A 22,897-nucleotide genomic window follows, 5' to 3' on the forward strand; every position below is an offset into this window, starting at 1 on the left:
GGGTTTTGGAGGGAGGAGGGGAATCAGGGCTGGTGCACGGGGTTGGAGCACGAGAGGGAATCGGGGGTGCAGGCTCCAGGCGGAGCTTACCTCAAGCAGCTCCCAGAAGCAGCAGCATGTCCTCCCCCTGGCTCCTACGTGGAGGCGTGACCAGGCGGCTCTGGGCACTGCCCTGTCCACAGGCACCACCCCACAGCTCCCATTGGCCATGGTTCCTGGCCAATGAGAGTCAGCAGCTGAATCCGGGCCTGCAGGTGGGACTGTGAGCCCATGCCCTGCTGCACCTGGGGCTAGATAGCTGGAACCAGGACCCTGCAAATCCCTGCCCTGTGGTTTGCCAGGGGGTGGGTCACTGCAGCTAGGCTGTGTACCCCTGTCCTGCAGCTGCGGCCAGCTTCACAGCAGGGGCTGAGCGCTCCCCATGGCTGCACCCCCCACTGCACCTCAGCCCGGCTACTTCCGCGAGGGGCTGCAGCAGGGGCCCTGGGTCCCAGCCCCATAGCTTCCACCAGGGGGCTGCAGTTGGGGCCACATGTCCCTGCCTGGCTGCAGCAGGGGCCGTGTGCCCCCCTTGCAGCTTCCCAGGGCCATGCGCCACCCCCAACCGCCGGCGGGGGCTACAGCCTGGGCTGCGCACCCCTGCCCCGCAGCTGTGGCCAGCTCCAGCGTGAGAGCTGTGCACCCACCATGGCTGCGCCCCACACTGTGGCTACTGGAGCCAGGGCTGTGCCCCACACCATGGCAGGGGTCTCGGCCTGTCAGACTCCACCCCCCCATGGGACTCCATTCCTCCCCACTACTTAGCCCTGCCCCCAGTGATTTTTAGTAACGTCAAAGACAGATCATGGGCTCCTTGAATTTTTGTTTATTGCCTGCGACTTGTCCGTGACTTTTACTAAAAATAACCATTACAAAAATCTTCGCCTTACTGAATATTACTGAGTACAAGTAATTAGGTCTGCACCTACAAGACAGAAACAAAACAACATATGTCTACCCAGCAAAGAAAAACCCACAACTGGCCCACGCTAACCAACTCGGGCTCAGGCTGCGACCCATCCCGCAGGTTCTTTAGTCTCAGCCTGGAAGTCTACATAGCAGTAAAACAGCTCTGCAACCCGAACCCCACGAGCCCAGTCACCTGACATGGGCCAGCCTTGGGTTCTTCTTTGCTGTGTAGATGTATCCAAAGTCCCTACCCTGAGGAGCTTATGTTATAGCCAGACACACACCACCGACTGGACAGGGTCTGAGCTTGAGACTGCATCTTTACAGACCTGGTTGAGCATTTCTGGGATTTGTAGAAGTAGTGAGAACTGTAAGAATAGATGTGCCACTAGATATCTACAGCACTTGTCCACTGGATAAGTACAGATGTGCCACTAGGTAAGTACAGCACTTGTCCATTGAGTAGGTACAGCATTGCAGGTGGGAGAAGGATGTGATGTAAGAGGTGACATAGGATTCATGCAAAGGGCTGAGAAGGTGAGAAATAAAATAAGAAAGAAAAGAGTTAAGTGGAGGCAAAGTTGTACAGCTTGAACTTGAAGCGTAAAGCAGAAGGAAACCAGTGCAGAAAATGGATGACGTGAATTACTTGGCCCATGTACAAGGAAGGTTAGTTTAGCCATTCCCTTCTAAACAGACTAGAGGACAAAAAACTGCAGGCCACCGAGGAGGAATGCAGGCATCCAGGTGGGACTCTAAAGCCTACATTCTCAACTGAAATGCAGGTCTTCCTAAAACTTCAAACCTTGAACGAACGAATGACAACAAAATCTAGATCACAGATTATTGCCATTTCTCAATTAATCCCATCTGTGCATGGGCATTATTACAATGGAGAACTCAGACTGATTGGGTTGTCTAGTTTCCATCACTTAAAGGATCAGTAAAAGGATTAGTGTTTCTTAGGGGACTCGGGAAGTTAAATCCAAAAAAGGGGGGAAAAAAATACCCTCAAGGTAAGGTCAAGTAAAATTTTGGAGCTCATAAACCCTGAGAATGGCCTTTTAATAAGATCCATTATGCCACTAAAATAGTGTTTGAATGTACATTTATTAGAAACTCTGAAAGGCTTTGCTAAAACTTTATATAACTGAAAACATCAAACAAAGCACTTCCGCTCCTCTCGAAAACAAACACAGATTCCTCTCTCTCGGACTCAAAGTTCAAAATAATTCAATGAAATAGTAACAGGATATGTCTGTACTGCTTTTCCCCAGCTGTACTTCTTTACAAAAAAGGTAACAGCAGGCATTTGAAAGAGAAACAGTGGTTATTAAAAACTACAGGCATATCAGAACTGCATAGAACAAGGAATAGCTGCACCACAGAATTTCACAGCAAAGTTTCCCTTAAAAAAAAAAAAAGGATACCGGCTTGAGTAAACAGAACACTCACTTTGGCCTTTGATATTCTACATCACTGATATGAAAAATAATTCAGAGTAGACCACACAGAGTGGAAAGCATAATAAGATCATTAGGCTCATGTTTTCAAAAGTAAACGTCTTTTCACCTATTAATTCTGGTATTTTAATAAGATTCACAAACTTGCTGTGTTTTTTGACAGCAGCACACAAATAATATTTAATTAGAAACCAGAAAAGAAGCTCAAAAGGGAAAAGATACTTCCCCCCCCCTCAAAAAATCAGCTATAAGTAAATGTGTACAGTAGGGTGAAAATAACCTTTAACAGCTAGTGACAAAAAGATGTTAAGGGGCTAAAAATAAACCTGCTCCTATGAAAAATGCATTAAATTTGACCACAAGGAATATACTGTATCTCCAGGCTAAAAGCAAATATGTATGTCAAAAGATCATGACAGCAGCACTGTTGTTAGTTTAAGAAAAAACTTACATATACTAGCAAAAGACTTGATGGAATGTGCTACACAGTTACACTTATACATTAAAATAAAGCTACTTATATAATGCAATTTCCGTGTAAAATATTGTCAAAGAACAGCTGAAAAAAATGACTTGAGCTCCATTATTGAAATGTTAGAATATGCCTGAAGTCACATGACTTTTACCAACTGATGGTTATACATCCTCTTTATTGAAAATAAGTCTGTAAAATACTGAACAACAACTTATTTTTATTTGACTTCAAGAACTATTTTTCTTGGACTTTAAACAAAAATGTGTTCCTGTTTGTGAGAGTTTCAGGTCATTAGTGCCAAAACTTCAGCCAATGTTTCATGAGAAAATTACTAAATTATGTCTGTTTATGATTACCGCACAAATTTCTCAAGAAAATTATTCCCTCAAGGGTATTAAAAACTAAATGAGTATGAAAAACTAGAATGTGCTTAATGTGATCAAACTAGCATTTCCCATCAAAGCAATTAAAAAAAAAAAGTATTTTACCTCCAAAAGTGGGCTGCTTGTACCAGAAATGACTTGATAAAAAGTTAAACAGGATAGATTTAAAACTTCAAATTGTGAAGGCCAAGATTTTTTTTTTTTTTTTTTTACTGTGTAACTGATGTAAATGATTTTTTATAAATGTCTAAGTTCAAAGATGAGTCAGAAAGACAGAGAAATTCCACTGAAACTGAGAAATTAAACTGAAAAATTAAATCAAGGAGACAAAAAAGAAAAAAAAGACACACAGATGGTAAAAGCTGGCAAAAATAAGAAGTACAAAAATCATATTCCTAAGTACCAACAAATACAGTGACTTTAAAATATTATTCCCTGAGGATACACAAAGACACTCATCCCAGATTGTGATTTTGGGGCCAGTCTACTACCTATTAATGTATGAGAAACAAATAGCCCTGAAACACATATTCTTGTACAAAGAAAAATGGTGTGACAGACATGGTGATATCTGCACTGTCAGTCTTCTAAAATATAGGAGAAAATTAAGCCATGCAACACTGTGAAATTAATGTCAGAGCAACAACTTTCTTTTTAAACTGTGTAAATGAGATAAGAAAGGTGACTCTCAAAATCCATTTGCAGATTTATAATATTACAGGACTGAGCATGATTTGGCTATTTGAGCATTTCTGAGCTTTTCTTTCTTGGAAGTATGTTCAAGTTTAATGCTCCAGATGGAAGCAAGGCCATGTTTCCAAGGTTCTGTACTGTTAAATTTTGCTACTTTAATAACTTTGCTGGTCTTTAATCTTATTTAGAGTCTGTGATTTCAATCACCACAATTACCTTAAAAGCTAATGCATTTCAGAGCATTAGCGTAATCACAGAAAGAGAGAAATAGGCTACCTATGCCATAAAAATTAAGAAACTGCATGTACTACTGTGTTATATGTTTTAAGCTGGCAAATGTTTTTATTTTTGTTAACAAAAAATAAAAATAAACAAACTGAGGTAAATACTGTAAGTACAATTACTTTTTTAAAACACATCACTGAAAATAAACATTCCAGTGTGTGAAATTCATTCTATTGTACTGCTGGTTGGTATTCCAAAACCCCAGAATTGTACCATATCTCCAACATCTCTACATGGTGGTGTTTCCTTTTGGGACTGAGCAGTGAAACACAATGGCTGTTGGCATCAAGAGCAAAAAACACACCACTACCTAAATAGAAAATATTGGGTTGTTAGCTGCATTTGGCAGCAAGGAAGATGACAATAGGCCATCTTCCTGCTGAGCAACTGAGGGAAATAATTACTAGTTTTCAAAGAAAACAGGGTAAACGTGGTAAGCGCCTCCTGGCCAGAGCCTGCACCTCGCACCCCCTCCTGCACCCCAACTTCTGCCCCAGGTCAGAACCCCCTCCTGCACCAAACTCCCTCCCAGACCCTGTACCCCCTCCTGCACTCCAACACTCTGCACCTGCCCAGAGCTCCCTCCTGCACCCAAACTCCCTCCCAGACTCCGCACCCCCCCCCCCATTAATATAGTAGAAATGTGTCAACTTACCAAAATTTGTGGAGTGCCCCACCCCCCGCAAAAATTATTGCCCACCCCTGCCTTAGGTTGATGTAGTTAGGGTAACGCAGTGCCAGTGTAGACACTGCTTTGCTTGCACCAGAGTGTTCTGGCTGTCAGTCCCATGAAGTGTGGCTCCAACTGTCAGTGCCCCAGAGCTAGTGTGGACATACAAAAGTGATTTAATTACTGCAGTGACTGTATATTGACGTAACTTAAGAGTATGTCTATACGTACAGCGTTGCAGCAGTGCAGCTATACCGATACAGCTGTGCTGCTGCAGCAAGTGTGGTGAACATGCTCTATGCTGACGGGAGAGAGATGTCCCATCAGCACAGAAAAACCCACCTCTGCGAGCGGCACAAGCTTCTCCCGCCGACATAGCACTGTGCACACCAACGCTTATATTGGTGTAACTTATGTCACTCGTGGGGGTGGAATATTCACACTCCTGAGCAATATAAGTTTTTCCAATGTAGGATATGTCTACACTACAGCCTAAGCCGAATTAATTTTGTAGTGTAGGCTTGCTCTCAGAGTATCACAGCTAAATATAAGGTGGAACAGATTGTTTAGCATAAGTAGTAGTTAGTATTAACATATTTCAAGGGACCATTCAAGATTAAGTGGCCTGTAAACACCCCTCCAGTCACAGGGAGGAAAGGAAAGGGAAGCAGATGGTGGGGGCAGGTTAATCTATAACCCACTAACAACCTCCCCAGCTGCCTTTTTTTTTTTTAAACTTATGCTAAACTATCTGTTCCACCTTGTATTTAGCTGTGACACTCTGAGTGAGTTCCCCAGAACTGAAGAAGAGCGCTGCCTAAGCTTGAAAGCTTGTGTCTCTCATCAACAGAAGAGGGTTCAATGAAAGATATAACCTCACCCACCTTTTCTCTTTAACCAGATAAATTGTTTCATAGAATCAGCTAATGCTGGTCTATAGAATGTGTTCCAAATTCAGAAGTACTAGAATGTTTCTTTTTGGATAAGGTAAGCCAGACAATGTCATAAAAGTGTAGTGAATTATAGAATTTCAACCAATCTTGTTTTCCATGCACAACTTAATTCAGACAATGCTCTTGTGCATGCAGCAATTGCTAGTACCACTTTCTAAGGAAGCAGACTCCTATTGCTGCTCTGAACTCCCACACTACAAACTCTAAGCCATATGCCTTTTCTGGGATTTGTCTTTATTGGTAGGTTAATTACCAGTAGCCAAATATAAACGTCAAACTCAGATTTCCCTCCAACCTTGGCCTTGCCCAGGGTTTCATTAAAAAACTTACTTAAATCTGACCCTTCTTCCTCCTGCCTAAGAAACACACACTTTTATTCTCCTAGACTGCAGCTAACAGGATGAACCTGAATTTACCTCAAAGAATATGTCTACACAGCAAAGAAAAACCTGCAGCTGGCGCGTGACAGGCAACTCGGGGTCGCGGGGCTTGGGCAGTGGGGCTGTCTCCTTGCTGCTTGGACTTCTGGGCTCAGGCTGGAGCCCGAGCTCTGGGATACTCCCTCCTCTCAGGGTCCTAGAGCTCAAGCTTCAGTCTGATCCCCGTGAGCCCAAGTCAGCTGGCACAGGCCAGCTGCGGTTGTCTAGCTGCTGTGTAGACATACCAAAAGTGACTCAGCGATAAGTACAGAGCACCTTCCTGCTGGAGTCAAGCATTTGATTTTCAAGATGGCCCAACAGAGTGCTGCTCCCCACACAGGATCCTAGAGTGTCTGCCACCCTCTTTACACACTGTATTCAAAATGTACTCTTTCTATTGCAATCTCTCTCCACTGACCCTCAGATCACCAGGAGATGGCTACTGACAGGGCTGATGGGTTAGTCGGGGCAAGACAAAGTTTCACTATCCCTTGGTCTATTTCATAAAATGTATTCTAGTTTGTACTGTATTTGCATCTAGAGCAAACCAAGATAAATATAATGGCTATCCCAAATAAGGGTACGAGGAAAGCTAATATTAACACTAATGCTTGTTTTAATAATTTCAAACACAGATGCTTGCAGATATTTTATTTTTTCGACATTTAATTTATTTGCTTTGGATTAATGGATTGAAATTATCAGCAATCACCATAAAAGACAAAGCAGTGGGAAAACATAAGGTTCTGAAATAAACAAAAAATATGGGTTTGAATGAAGAAGCAAATTAAGCTCTAATACAGTGGTCGAATATTGGCTCCACTTTGAAGAAACATTTAGAAGGAATCTGAAGCTTAGGACATTTAGGATGTATCACTTTATGGGTTTGTTTGCTTGCTCCATGGTATGTAATTATTATTTAAAAAACAATAAAACTTAAAGGAATCTCACTCATATCCTCTGCATGCAGACTGATGCAAATAATTCATTTAGCTTCTCCACAATGGACTTATGTCCCTTGAGCTCTCCTTTAGTACCTCAGTCATCCAGTGGTTCCACTGATAGTTTGGCAGGCTTTCTGCTTCTGATGTACTCAAAAAAATGTACAGTTAATTTTTGAGTCTTTGTCTGGTTGCTCTTCAAATTCTGTTTTGGCCCGTCTAATTATACTTTTATATTTGACTTGCCAGAGTTTATGCTCCTTTCTCTTTTCCTCAGTAGGATTTAATTTCCAATTTTTAATGGATGCCTTTTTGCCTCTAACCACCTCTTTTCCTTTGTTGTTTAGCCACGATGGCTCTTTTTTGGTCCTCTTACTGTTTTTAATTTGGGGATGTACATTTAATTTGAGCTTCTATTATGCTGTTTTTAAAAGTTTCCATGCAGACTGCAGGCATTTCACTTTTGTGACTGTACCTTTTAATCTTCCTTTAACTAGCTTCCTCATTTTTGGGTACTTCCCCTTTCTGAAGTTAAATGGTATTGTGGTGAGCTTCTTTGGTTTCTCCCGCTCCTACCCCCCACAAGGATGTGAAATTATATTATATTATGGTCATTATTAAAAGCCGTTCAGCTATATTCACGTTTTGAACCAGATCCTGTGTTCTACTTAGGACTACATGAAGAAGTGCTTCTCTTCTTGTGGGCTCCAGGACTAGCTGCTCCAAGAAACAGTCATTTATGGTGTCAAAGAACTTTATTTCTGCATGCCGTCCTGAGGTGACATGTACCCAGTCAATATGCAGATAGTTGAAATCAGGGGAGGGATAGCTCAGTGGTTTGAGCATTGGCCTGCTAAACCACGAGTTGTGAGTTCAATCCTTGAGGGAGCCATTTAGGGATCTGGGGAGTGGTCCTGCTTTGAGCAGGGGGTTGGACTAGATGACCTCCTGAGGTCCCTTCCAACCCTGATATTCTATGATTTTTATATCTTCTTTAATCTGCCTCAACATTTCACAGTCATCACCACCATCCTGGTCAGGTTTCACTAATATATTCCTACTGCTACATTCTTCTAATTCAAGCATGGAATTTCTATCCATAGAGATTCCATGATACAGTGTGAGTCATTTAAGATTTTTACTATATTTGACTCTATGCTTTCTTTCACATATAGTGCCACTCCCCGCACCAGCACGACATACTCTGTCATTCCTATATATTCTTTTACCCTGGTATTACCATATCTCATTGATTATCATCATTCCACCAAGTTTCTGTGATGCCTATTATATCAATCTCATTTAATACCAAGCACAGAAGTTCACCCATATCACTGTTCAGACGTCTAGCATTTGTCTACAAGCACTTATAAAATTTGCCACTTTTTAACGGTCTGATGTAACTGAATACAATTTCAACTGACTGTTTCTCTTTCGTCCCTACTTGTCCTTTAGCAACTTCCATCCTCTCTTCCTTACTATTATATAGAGGGTCCCCCTTAATAGACTTTATCCTAAGAGATATCTCTGTCCAAACCATGTACTCCTTCACACCTGTTGGCTTTCTCCCAGCCCTTGGGAGGAACTCCTTTTTTTAATTTTATACATCAGCAATCTGGTTCCCCGTTTTAGTTTCTCCCTACACCATTGTCTCATCCATGGATTGAGACTCCGCAGTTCTGCCTAACTAGCCCTGCATGTGGAACTGGAAGCGTTTCAGAGAATGGTACCTGGACTTGAATCTCTTACCTAGCAGCCTAAATTTGGCCTTCAGGACATATCTCCTACCTTTCCCTACGTCACTAGTGCCTATATGTACCTACCATGTTCCTATAAGATGTTTCTTCTTTTCCTATAAAAAATACACTAAATTTGCTGATAAAGAAAAACATTTAAATATTAAGCAATTTCATATGCCAAGCCAAATAGTCTTAAGGGTAATTTTAAAATGACCTACTTCAATGAATTAAATAATGAGTGGTCAGGATAGTCTGCTCCTTTTTTCCTTTCTATTATAGGGGCGAAATGAATAGAGATCTTGGGGTATATCATATAAGCTAGGTCCTATTACATAAATCTGTGTACTCAGTGTGCTATATTCAGTAAATCTTACTATGTCACTTCACTGGGATCTTGTGACATTTCTCAAAGGAACCCATAAATTACAGGAACTCCTTTCACCACTGAATATAACTAAAGACATCTAACAATGAAACTATTGTCCTTATGCAATAAAACCAAGATGAAGTGGGAGGGAAAACAGACAAATCACTTACCTGTAAATTATTAACTCTTTAGACTGTTATATTATACAATACCATTCCCTATTACCACAAAGTGGAATCAGACAAGGATTTTGCAAGGCAAGCTCTTTTATTTATTTACAATTATGAGTAGGCTGATTCACTACTTCTTCCTCAAAGGAGTATGCAGACCTGAGTTACTATCCAACCTCACTCCCTTCCTGTGAGTGCTCCTAATTGGTAATTCACACACAGTAACAAACTTCAGTTAGGGTGACCAGATGTCCCGGTTTTATAGGGACAGTCCCGATTTTTGGGTCTTTTTCTTATATAGGCTCCTATTATCCCCCACCCCGTCCTGATTTTTCATACTTGCTGTCTGGTCACCCTAACTTCAGTACAGGATTACTCCCTAAGCTTGGCCGTCCATAGGTTTTCCCTCCAGAATCTACTCTGTCATAATTTTCTGTGCCCCCAAAAAATATTCAGACCCCCTTTATTATCCTGGCTGGAACTAACAGGATCCATCTGCTAGCATGACTCAGCAGCAATTTCTCAGGATCCCACCTGAAGCTAGAGTGACATCAGATGAGCCTTGACATCCATGTTAAAGCAGCCTATTTTGGTAGAACAAAGAATATTTAAATTATAGCACCAATGTATATAACTCTACATATACATCCTGTTTCCAAAGTAACATTAACCATGTAACCATTAACCATCTAAGTGAAAACATGTGGGAGTAAACTAGGGCGAAAATTTGGCAAATTCCGTTTGAAAGGACTTCAGTTTCTACACACACAATTTCTTATCCCTTGAATTTTACTCAGGTTCAAATAAGCCCAAAATCTCAAAGTGACGCTAAGCTGAAAGCACCAACTTCCACCTGCTTTCAGTGCAAAGCTGCGAACTTCACTTGAAAGGTTCACAGACCCCACCAAACCTGATCTGTGATTTGATTTTGCAACAAAACTAGGGAAGTTTCTCATGGTCTTTCGTTGTTGTTGTGCCCATATCTGAACATTGCTTTTTTCTTGTAAGGGATTTTAAGAAGGAAAGAAAAGGAGTATGGCAGATAAGAAATGGGAAGGTTCACCACAGGCAACAGGTACAATAGAAGGCATGAGACGGAAATGTGAGAGATGGGCAACAGGATAGCAAACAAGAGAAGTGAGGAATGTAAAGTGCAAATAGAGGAGTAGGAGAAAATAAGCAATATCAAGCATTAAAAATGCTATCTTTTGAAACAAAAAATGTGGGATTTAAAAAAAACCTACAGTGTAAATAATGGTTATTAAAAATCCTTAGTATAAATTGCTGGAAAAGAAGATGCCTGAAGAATACATTGTGAATTCTAAATGAAAAAAAAGAAGAGCTATATTACAGATGTAATTAAGAAAATTGGTTTAATACACTTAAAACTTTTAACCTTCCTGGTCTTTGAAGCGGATACAAGAACTGCATCTGTTTAAGGTTTGTATAAAAGAGTTATAATACACTGAAAAGTTTTACAATGACGCCAGCCAATGAAATAAATTATCTTAATTTGGCCAGATCTATATTCATTAACTGTATTACCCCACCAAGGGAATGAAGACAAATTTTAATTTTACTAATGTATTTCACTTAAGCATTGCTTTGGCACTATAGTAATTAAGGGCCCTGTTCACTCTCTCTTCACTAAGGCCATATTCTTACTGAAGTCCCAATGGGAGCTTAGACTAAGTAAGGAGTTCTGAATTGAGCTTCTAATAATTTTAGAGAAGTACAGAACTGGTGTTCCATGGGACCTAATGTAGAAAATCTGAGAGACCATAGACATTTAACCATTAGTGTCGCTAATAGTTCTGAACAGTAATAATTTATAAAGCACTCCGACCAAGACACTTGGGGATCCTGTGCAGTAGCACAAACACATTATAAAAAGAATTAGAAAAAATGTATTATAAACCATCCTTAGAAAAGTTGGAATGAAAGTGAACAGAGGACAAGTGACACAGGACAAGAAAGTAGTACGGCTATTACAGTATTTGTGCATCCAAAAGCAATCGTGCTAAAAAATAACCCTGCTACATAGAGGGAGGAGATAATAAACTGTTGGTTTATTAAAAGAAGGGAAGAAAGAACTCGAACAGATATCATCCTGGCAATGGCACAAGAACCTCAGAATCAACTACCTAAGACTCAGAGGGGTTTCCTTCAAAGACAGGAGGTGTCTGAAGACTGATACCCATCAGATGAAGTTCAGGAAGGCAGACTTGAATACAGTCAGAGCTGATATTGTAATGGGATATATTTAAACAAACAACGAAAACTGACTAGCTGCAACAATGATTTTTCTTGCAATTATATTACACCGTCATTTACGTGTGGTTAAAAAGTGAGTGCTATAGAATCTATATCCATTGTATGGTACACGCACAAAATAAATATCTGATATGTCTCCTTTTTTCCCCCCTATATCAGCAAATAGCTTAAATCCCCAATCCCAACCATTTTTTGATTAAAAAAAATAAAAAAAGTGTTGAATATGAACCATTCTTCATACAAAGATCTAAATTCTACCCCTAGATTCACATGTACAATTTCCTCTGTTTCTCCAAGGCCAGTGTATGTACTACTACATGCAAGTATATGGCCCAAAGATTCTCTCTTCAATTTAAAGCACAGTATGAAATGATAGATGCCATCATGAGATACTGTTTATAAAAGCTGAAGTATTCTTGCTGTCCCCAATCAGTTTATTCCATCTCACTGTCTAATATAAACTAAAGCCCCACTCTACCACACTGAAAAAACTAACCAATATACATGATTGTCATTCAAATGAGATAATGGATAAACTTTTAGGTAGATCTGATTAATCATTTTACCACATATTTCAAGAACTTCATTGTTTTTCACACAGGATATGTGTGCACAGAGCTCTAAATTCCTGTTAAATAGTCTTTTTATTAGAAATATCTCACAATAATTTAGAATGTAATTCTTCCTTTTCAGATATCAACACACTCAGCCCTAATATGAACCTTTCAATTTTGAACTTTAAAAAGTTTGTATACATAGAGATATATAGAGATTATATAGATGCAAAACACACACACATATAGCCGTATATATATGTGTGAGTACATATAGATGGTGCAGAGAGAGAGACATTTCCATATAAATCTATGAAATAATGAGTGGTATTCCACTACTTCACATGTAAACTGAAGAAAGGGTAATGCAAGACCATATTTTAAGACCCACAGAAAATACATGCTGTACAATGCTTATCTTATATTTCAAATCTCTGGATCTGATTCACTATCAATATGATTTGGATATTTTTCTGGTTCTGATGGAAAACAGAAGTTACTGGCAGATTTCTCTCTGATCTCATGACATGTCCACCACTCAAGTTTTTGTTTTAACGAATGATTTTCATTCTTTAAGCATCCAGCTTCGCTATCCCTATACACCCCCGCCACCCCAAGTTGGCCACATAGGAAGTACAGTCAAACCAGTTAACAGCATACAATTTTTTCCTTTCCTGCAGTTTGGTTCCAATTAGTAAGGAATAGGAGAGCAGTAAACTACATTTGGTTTTATGAACACTATTTGGACTTCCTTGCCAGCTACCAAATGAATAATCCAATTCACAATAATTGTTACGAGCCCAAATAGTGCTCATAAAACCAAATGGAATCGTAACTGGACACAGACATATTCCCTAAACTGTTACGAAGTGTGGACATCAAACCTGGACAAAGGATTCCAGTAACAGCCTCACTGATGCCAGAAACAGAGGCTATATCACATCCCAGATCCTACCTGATATTTCTCTACTTACACATCCAAGGATCATGTTCACCGTCTTAGCTGCAGCATCACACTGGGAGCTCACGTTCAACTGGTTATCTCTACCATGGCCCATAAGTCCTTTTCTGAGTCACTGCTTATCAGGATACAGTCCCTCATATTCTGTTTTACCTACAATCTTTGGTAATAAATAATCCCTATCAGTTACTGTAGATGAAGAGTCAGAACTATCTATGCAAATAACCATCACTGTACAAACTACATGTTCACATACAGGAATATTAAACCAAAAATAACCCAAATTAAAAGATCAATTAACTATTCAAAGTACCTGAACTACTCTAACGAGATTTAGCAACGTCTGTCTTGACTAGCAATGTTTATAAAAAGTACTGGTCAAGTATTTCTTGCTTCGTTTTTCCTGAATAAACTTTGCTTCAATACAAATTTTGATTTTGTTTTGATATGAAAAGCTTCAGCCTTCATAAAGTTTGTCTTAGTGGATTTTCTCCTTTGTCATTCATGGGTTGAATGCAAAAGTCACTCTCAGTTATGATTCTGCTACAGACACCCTGAATACAAAGTCCCATCTACTTTAAATGTAAATATCTCAAATTTTGCCACAAATGATTCTTATATTTAAAAAAATCCCGTAAGACCCTGCTAAAAAAAACCCATTTATTTACTCTCAAAATGTGACTGCAATCTGACCTGTTCATTTGTTTGTAGTTTATCTGAATGCTTCATCTTTCACTTATTTCAAGTTAAGGTTGTATGGATTCTACTATAAAGCACTAAAAGGTCCTACTACACAATGGATGTTACAAAACATTTTTCACATATCTATAGATAATATGGCCCTTTTTCAGATTCATGGTGATGTTACAACAAAATGTTAGGATTACTTTTCCCTGGAGGAGCGTTAAGAGATTAATTCTGTTCTCAAGTTACAAGGCGCAATCTAATAGACTTCAATGGGATTGCACTGGTGTAATAAACGTTGGCATAATTTAGCACACAGTACATAATATCTTTTGTCAGGTAAACAAAACTAAAAAGGTTTAAGATGTTGATTTAGGATCGAGGACTTTAAAACACTGTAAGTAGAGCACTTATGGCCTTGTCTATAGCCCACTGAAGATAATGTGAGTCTTTTTAGTGACTGCAGTGGGCCATGGATTGGACCCTTAACTCTTGTATTTTATCTCTCTTGGTGGTTTTATATTCGATGTGCCCAACAACACACAAACACTCATAAATTATGAAGGGCAGTTCATGTACATCCGACACCCTCTTGAAGTATGTGGGTTCAGGGGGAAGGAGGACAATGGGTCAGATGACATTTCCAGGGATCAACTATGTCTGGTTTCTGCTGTAGTTTGCTACCTGCAATTTCAAATGTGGGCGGTGGGGTTGGGGTGCAATGACACAGAGCGTATTAAATCAGAAATTGCGGGCACAGGATCCTGCATAGCAGAAAGGTCACAAGACATGCAGGGCTCCTTGTGACACCACCTTTAAAACAGATGGGAGAAAAAACATACTTGGTAAAACAGGGAAGAGAAGATTGACTAGGCAGGGAGGGGGTCAGAATAGCAAAGGTCTGTGTGTAGTCATTCAGACATACTTGAGGCTAAACTCTTGGATCTGGCTGAGCTCTACTTGATATAGGATCGAGGGTAGTGAAAGGGAAAGGTGTGGTGAGCTCTACTTGATATAGGATCGAGGGTAGTGAAAGGGAAAGGGAAAGGTTTTGAGATATAGATCCTTTATATCTCTTCATCCTGGCACCATTCACTAACTTGCACCTAGCTACAATGGCTCCCACTGAACCATTCTAGCAGCCAGGAATCTCCACAGTGCAGGAGAATTCTGTCTATACCCCCTTTCCTCTGACTACATCCCAGCATTCCGCAGTTGGCCACTGAAGCCATATTTACAGCTCCTTTGCACTACCAGACCACTACAAAGTGGCCTATCAGAGCTAAGGAAGTGCATACCCTAGGACAATGTTTTCGTAAAAGCCTAGCTCCTTCATTTCTCAATTGTGTTCATTCTTAAAGCAGACATCCCTCACTGACAATGATGCACGTGACAGATTGACAATATCCTGAACAACCTTAATTAAGATAATTAATTCAGGAATTAAGATCAACTTTACTGAATTAAGTTAAACCTTATTGAACTAGGTTTAATACCTTTGGAGTCCAGTGTATTAAAAATGAAATTATGAATGTGAAATTGTGGAATAGTATGCATCTTCTCTAGTACGGATGGGGATGCTGATATACTTCATTCATTATCAGCCTGCAGCAATGTAGGACTCACCCCTGCAGCACATCCTGCTGGTTGTCGCTGGAAATTAGCTCATCCAGCCGCTGGAGCGCCCTCTGCAGGCCAGTGTCCCGCTGCTGCTTGGCCCCCGTGTCCCTCCCGGATATGGCTACTGCCATCATCATCTAGCCCCCGCGCCCTGGGGCTGACTGCAATGTAAGCCACTCATCACAGGCAAGGAGGGGTTTGGACCTGCTGCCTCGGCCTACCCAGGGGTTGGCCTCTGCAATCCCAGTACCCAATTGGCCTTAGACTAGGCCGCAGCCTGAGGTTTTCAAGGCCGGAGCTCCCTAGCTCCCTTAGCCTTCCCCCAGCCCTGCTCCACCTAGGTATCTTCTCAACTCCCAAGCAGCCAGGCCCTTCTCCCTCTACAAACAGAGAGAGTGTCTCTCCTTCTGGCTTCCCTGGCCTTTATAGGGCCAGCTGGGTCTGTTTGGGGCGTGGTCACAGCTGAGGCTGTTTCCTCGATCAGCCCAGCTTGTCCCTCTGCCCCAACCCTCTCCAGGGCTCTCTTAAGCCTTCCAGGCAGGAGCGGGTGACCACCCAGCCGTTGGAAGCCACCCCTGGAGAGGTGCACACACACTAAGCTCAAATTGGATTCTCCAGGGACTAACAGACAAAGAAAGGATTGTCTGATAAATAGCCTGGTTTTAAACTGGCTCATGGCCCTCTTCCTCATCAGCAACCAGACAAGATCCCGGTCCATAGAGCCAGGGGCGGCTCTAGACATTTTGCTGCCCCAAGCGCGGAGGGTCCGCTGAAGCCGCGGGACCAGCTGACCCTCCGCAGGCAAGCCAACGAAGGCACCCTGCCTGTCGACCTAGTGGCGACCGGCAGAGCGCCCCCCGCGGCTTGCCACCCAAGGCACGCGCTTGGAGCACTGGTGCCTGGAGCCGCCCCTGCACAGAGCACCCCAATCCTGAGCGAAGGATTGGAAGGACTTGGCCTACTGAGGCCCCATAAGACTATTCTGAGATAAAGCTGTGATGAACTTGTGACCATAAAGTAAACCCCTTCAGGTGGGGAGGAGGCTGAAGGACTGCCTCTGCCAGAGCCTGTGTTAGAGTTGGGGTGATCTCTGGTAAACTTATTCGCCCGTGTGTAGGTTCTTTTATTGTTTTCAATATGTTTTCTCTGTAGAGCTTTTACTTTAAGAATAAAATTGGCTTACACTAAAAGAGTTATGTGGTATCAACAATCTTGGGCAGTCACAATGTTAACCATCTTTGAAGAGAAAGCAAACAGGTGTGCTTGGGCAGCCTCTCTCTGCTGTGAGCAACACAGTGAAAGAAGGGAAATGTGCAGCCTGGACATACTCAGGTGAGAACGGAGTGAGACACAGGTCTCCACCCACAAAGGCAACAGCCAAGGAGCTGGAAAACTGAGAGTGAGTGCCCTTGCTGGACCACTGACAAGAAGTACAGGTGCAGCTGCCCTGAACTGTGACAGCAAGCTTTAAGTTTTAAATCTGAACAGTACTAGTTCAGAGCCCAAAAGAGGCAAAAAACCCACTCACTAAATTTCTGTAAGCATAAAAATCACCAACTTTTAACACTATGAAAACACAAAAATAGCCAAGAACAAGCCTGGGACATGCAAGCCAATGATAAGAACTTGAAAGTGAGAACTCGCAAAGATGAAAGAAACTCAGCCTTAGCTACAGTGCTATGGCAAATGTACAATTCAAGATTTGGTGGCTGCTTATATCCCCTGGTAGATGAATACCCTCTCCTTCTCAGGTAGATGGCATCATACAATCTTCCTACCATTGCTTCAGGCTCAGACTCTTTGCAGCATTGCAACCCACAGTCCCATTCTATCTTGTAATGTCTGAACATTTTAAAATGGTAGATTTATTCATAAACAAGCATTCAGTTGCTCAAAACAAAGCTGAAGGCAGGTACTCTGCAGGGCCGCCCAGAGGATTCAGGGGGCCTGGGGTCTTCGGCGGCGGGGGCCCCCGCTTCGGTGGCACTTCGGCAGCGGGGGTTCCTTCCGCCCCGGGACCCGCCGCCGAAGTGCCACCGAAAATCTGGTGGCCCAGGCCCCGCGAGAGTTTTCCGGGGCCCCCGGAGTGAGTGAAGGACCCCACTCCAGGGCCCCCGAAAAACTCTCGTGGGGGCCCCAGCGGGGCCTGGGGCAAATTGCCCCACTTGCCCCCCCCCGGGCGGCCCTGGTACTCTGTGCTTGGAGATCAAGCACTAACAATATTTGCATGTCAGATATCATTGCTAGCATGAGAACCAGAAAGACCACACAGAGATTACATTTGTATTTCACCGCTGACAGGAGTCACAAGCGAGAAGCTAACTGTAAGAGGAAGGAGGTAGCTAGCGATATGTTTAAAATGAAAAGAGCTCTGCCCAGCTTGATCAACTATACTGTAAGTTTCTACCACAGGAGGAGAGCAGATGTAATTACCTAACTTCTTCTTCCCCATCCCCCATTTTCGAAGAGAGAACAATCCATTTTCTTTTTCCATATTTAAAGAATACTGAAGAGCTTCAGAGATTTTGCTATTCAGAACTGCTCATCAGTGATGATCATGAATGTGCATTTCATCTTCTAAATTTGGTGCTTTCTTAATTCTATTTTTTTTTAAAGTGTGTTGGATGTGGAAAACTGAATTTATGTTGAGCTGTTCTGAATAAGCTGCTGTGTATTTTGAATAGCCTTGATAAAGTATCTTGCTTTCATTCATTAATGAACACAAATCAGTTTATATAGTTCCTATGCAGTTTTAATTTAATTGAATGCTGTCCTTTAGATTTGCAAATGGCTTTTCTGATCAGCTGCCTTAGAAATTAAACAATCAAAAATATAACTTTCTTTCCCTCCCCTTCTTCTGCTCCACAATCACATAGAACAGCACAGGATTTTTAATCCTTTTAAAATGCAGGGCCTCTCCAGTAAAGCGAAGAATATACTATTTTTGTGTGATATTTCTTATGTAAACATGATCTTTGCCACTTTCAATATTTGCTTATAGAAACTGAAATAACCTATAGAATCTGAATACATATTTAAACGTTCCACCAATGTTAACTTTAACTCTCGCCTTCTCCACCCCAACCTCTCCACTGTGATGACTTCTGCAGTTAGATGGCATTCCCCAATCTTTGACTCCAATCCTTCAAACCACTTCAGGTGGACTGAGCTTTTTAATTAGTTATTTTATGATTTCTCCATTGAACAGTGGTAATATTATGCATGAGAACAAATTTTGGGAAAATTGCCAACTATCTTCAACTGATTCATTGGAACAGGTCTGCTAGGGGGAATTCTTATGAAGAAAAGTTTAGAAGCACTACTTTCATTTAATTTTATTCCATAAGAAAAGTATACATTTCTAATTATTATTTAAAGGGATAAATAGTATAGATTAACAAAATTTATGTTAACATTACTTTGAAATCGATCAAAGTGAACTTGTCTGTCCAGTGAAACAATAGAAGGCTATATCTTCTAAAATGGTTTGTTAGTTTACAGCATGAGAAATCTGAAAGCTGAAACTGTCTGAATTTAAACCTTCAAATTTCTGCTGGCAAAGGAATTCTTCAAGGTGCAAGTAGTGTCTTATTTTATGGCTTAGAATAACACACTTTTCTCTAAGTTACACTGATCGATTCTTTCAGCAAATAGTTTGAATCTTTTGTAAATAAATTGGGAATGATCCCTAAATTGAAGTACAGATTCCTACCTATTACACCAGGGCTGGCTCTAGGTTTTTTGCTGCGCCAAGCAAAAAAAAACAAAAACAAAAACAAAAACAAAACAGAAAAAACTCCCGGAATGCCGCCCCTGGAATTATGCTGCCCCAAGCACAATTGGTTTGCTGAGAGCCGGTCCTGCATCACACAGAGCCATGATTCCTTAAGACAATTCAGAAGGCTGACACAAATCTTCCATCTTCTTGGATGTCCCACTTCAAAATTTAGTAGAGGCCTGGTAATGTACCACAGATGCAGCTAATTGCTATTTCTACTATATATTTTCAAGTGACTCTCCGTTCTGAGGCCCTAAAGTCCATAGTAGTCTACAGAAGCAGAGCTATTTCTTTAACAAGTGCCAATACAGAGAACTGGTACATTATTCCTTATTATATCATCCTATAACAAGCTCACAGTCTGCTCTATTGGGGGCTGTATGGGAAATGAGATGTGTTTTCTCTCCTGTCAAAATAACTCTCTCTCTAGCACCGAGTGGCTCAGTGGGGTGGGGGGGATGATAAATGAAGGGGAGCGGTATCTCCCTTTTATGGACACCCAGCCAGCCAGTTAGCTATAAAGTCCCTGTTGGTGGCTGCTTGCTTTACCTGTAAAGGGTTAAAAAGTCCCCCCAGGTAAAGAAAAGGGAGTGGGCACCTGACCAAAAGAGCCAATGGGAAAGCTAAAACTTCTTAAAAGGCGGGGGCGGGGAAAGCTTTCCCTTTGTCTCTCCCTTGTAATTTCTGGGCTGAAGAGAGCAGGGACAGCTGGGATGCAGTGCAAAGTTTGGACCAGGTATGAAAAGTCATCGTCCGTACCTAGGAGGATTCTTTGTGGCAGGGAATGTTTAAACAGACGTGATTGGGTTTATTTCTTTTGTTTTCTGTAAGGCTTGTGGACTCCTCTGTGCGAACCCCAGATGCTTTTGTGTGCTTGTAACCAGGGCTGCCCAGAGGATTCAGGGGGCCCGGGGCAAAGTAATTTCAGGGGCCCCTTCCATTAAAAAAGTTGCAATACTATAGAATACTATATTCTTGTGGGGGCCCCTGTGGGGCCTGGGGCAAATTGCCCCACTTGCCCCCCTCCCCGGGCAGCCCTTCTTGTAACCTTTAAGCTGAACCCCCAAGAAAGCTATTTTGGAGGGCTTGATTTTTGGAATTGCTCTTTTAAAATCCAGCAAAAGCCCATGTTCCAGATGTATTTTATTTTTTTTTGCTTTTAATAAAATTTACCTTTTTTAAGATCAGGACTGGATTTTTGGTGTCCTAAGAGGTTTGTGCAGATGTTGTTAAATTAGCTGGTGGCAACAGCTAATTTCCTTTGTTTTCTTTCTTAGCCCTTCCCTAGAGGGAGGAAGGGGGTGAAAGGGCTTGAGAGTACCCCACAGGAAGGAATTCCCAAGTGCACCTTCCTGGGATCTGAAAATTAGGGTGGTGGCAGCGTTTACCAAGCCAAAAGTTAGAGAAAAGCTGTAACCTTGGGAGTTTAATACAAGCCTGGAGTGGCCAGTATTAATGCTTAAAATCCTTGCAGGCCCCTAGTCTCTGCACTCAAAGTGCCAGAGTGGGGAATCAGCCTTGACAGGGGGTCTCTAACATTAGTAATCCTAGTGAGTTGCTTAATGAATTAATTGTGCTCCTCAAAGCAAAATCTCACAACATTTAGCTATCTTTGAAGGTTACCAGGACCCTCTGGGAAATTTCCTTTCTTCCATATGCTCAAGAGGAAAAGGTGAGGCACAGGATTCACAAGTACACAAAATAAGCATTGCTTGAAGTAACACTGTTCCAAAGGAAATACTTCCAATGAGCAACGTCTCTGGGACCAGCACAAGGGCGAACCTGGTAATCCCTTCAGTTCTACAAAGCCAAACAGCTATATTAGAGCACAGCTAGATTCTGTCGGCTTCCTAGCATTGTCATTGCACTTGGTTTGTCACCAGATCCACAGTATGCTCCTTTGCATGGCCATTTCTGGTAGCTGTACTAGCATAAGAGAGGATTCCAGCTCCACCGCAACACCTCTGTGGAGTATAGGGATTAAAGACACCAAATGACTTGGCTGTGCAGGTTGATAGGCCACACCAGAGGCTAGACACTTAAATTCTTCCTATTTGCCTGTTTTTCCTTGTTGCTTATGCCCATTTTCAGAGCTTCTAATGCCCTGAGTGCCTCCCAAAAGAAAGGTAAGTGAAAAGCAGAGGCCCGGCAATGAAGAGCCAATTCAGAGTGCTGTGGGAAACTATTTACTCTAAGTGCAGACACCTTATGTTCTGAACTAAAGAATTCAGAGCATTTTTAAATCCCAAAAGGCTCTTCTGTGATTCCATACTATGTTCAAAGCCGCACAAAGTGGGACAGGACAGAAGAGTCCCTTGGACAACCCCATTATCTACTTGAAACTTCTTGAATAGTACTTCACAAACAGAGGGGACTTGTTGCTTAGTTATTATTCACTGTGCAAGACGAGCTTTTATTCAGTAAGTTCCAGTTTGCTTACCATCAAGCATTCGAAATTTAATTTATTAAATGTAAAAGCATTAAGTTTACCCAACGAAACATAAAGGGCTCAGAGGGACATTCAAAAGGATGTTAAGTTTGAGAAAAGAAGTAAACAGGATTTCCACCTGCATCCACTCTTTCATGTGTAAGGCTCTTCCCCTCCTTCCCCAGTGCTGTGCTTCATTCCATTCTCATTATGGGTTTCCTTCCGCTGTTCATGCCCTGTTAAGCAGTTTTCAGTCTAATTACTTATCCTGCTGATATGAAATCACCAAAGGATCCCGCTCTTCCAGTTACATGAATGGATCGTCTCTCTCATTTTAAAAGTTTTTTTGCAGGTACAGAAATTAAATCAGTTGTCTACGGTTGTTTAAACAGGCTTTCCTAGTATTATTTATTTACCATGAAGTTGGGTAAAGTGGGTCTAGTTACTGGACTGTGAGCAAAACTTTACAAAATACAACATTTATTGGAAAATAGATGTTTAAATATTTAAATATGCAAGTCACTGACATTTTCTAGGAAGGTTGCTTTTAAGATTTCTAATCCAACTCCTTTTGCCGAGACAACAGCTTATTTAAGTACTTCAATGAGATTCTACTGACTCAGGGAGGCGTGCCTCAAAAATCAAAACACAAACAACACTGCAACAGGAGATTGCTTACAATCTATGGCACCAATTCTACAATCTACAACACATAATTCAATCACCAAATGGTTCCAAATAAAAAGTTTGCAATATGGATATTTACTGAACATAAAACTGATCAGGCAAAGGTGATATCTAGAAATCTTGATCTTCATTTTAAGTCTTTCAATATTCATAACTGTGAAATTCTTAAAGGAGGAAAACCATTAGGCATAATTATTTATTGTGTAAAAAGAAAAATTTAAAACTTGTAATTTCAAAGTAGTCAGTAAAGGCAAACAACAGTTATGACTTTAAAGCTAGAATCGAAGGACATGTCACTGGTTCAGAAGAATAAATAGCATTTCAAAAATGATATGCAAAAATAGATCCTTATTTAGTTACATAACTTTGTGGGTAACATTATTGGCTTTTCATCAATAAAATTTA

General features: G+C 41.2%; 1 protein-coding gene across 10 annotated transcripts in view; it reads right to left on the reverse strand.

Moving 5' to 3' along the window:
• Positions 1-22,897, reverse strand: part of PARD3 (par-3 family cell polarity regulator) — a 648,875-nt gene that overhangs the window by 314,080 nt on the left and 311,898 nt on the right. The window lies entirely within an intron of this gene.

This window comes from Mauremys mutica, chromosome 2, assembly GCF_020497125.1.
Source record: "Mauremys mutica isolate MM-2020 ecotype Southern chromosome 2, ASM2049712v1, whole genome shotgun sequence".
Lineage (NCBI taxonomy): Eukaryota > Metazoa > Chordata > Testudines > Geoemydidae > Mauremys > Mauremys mutica.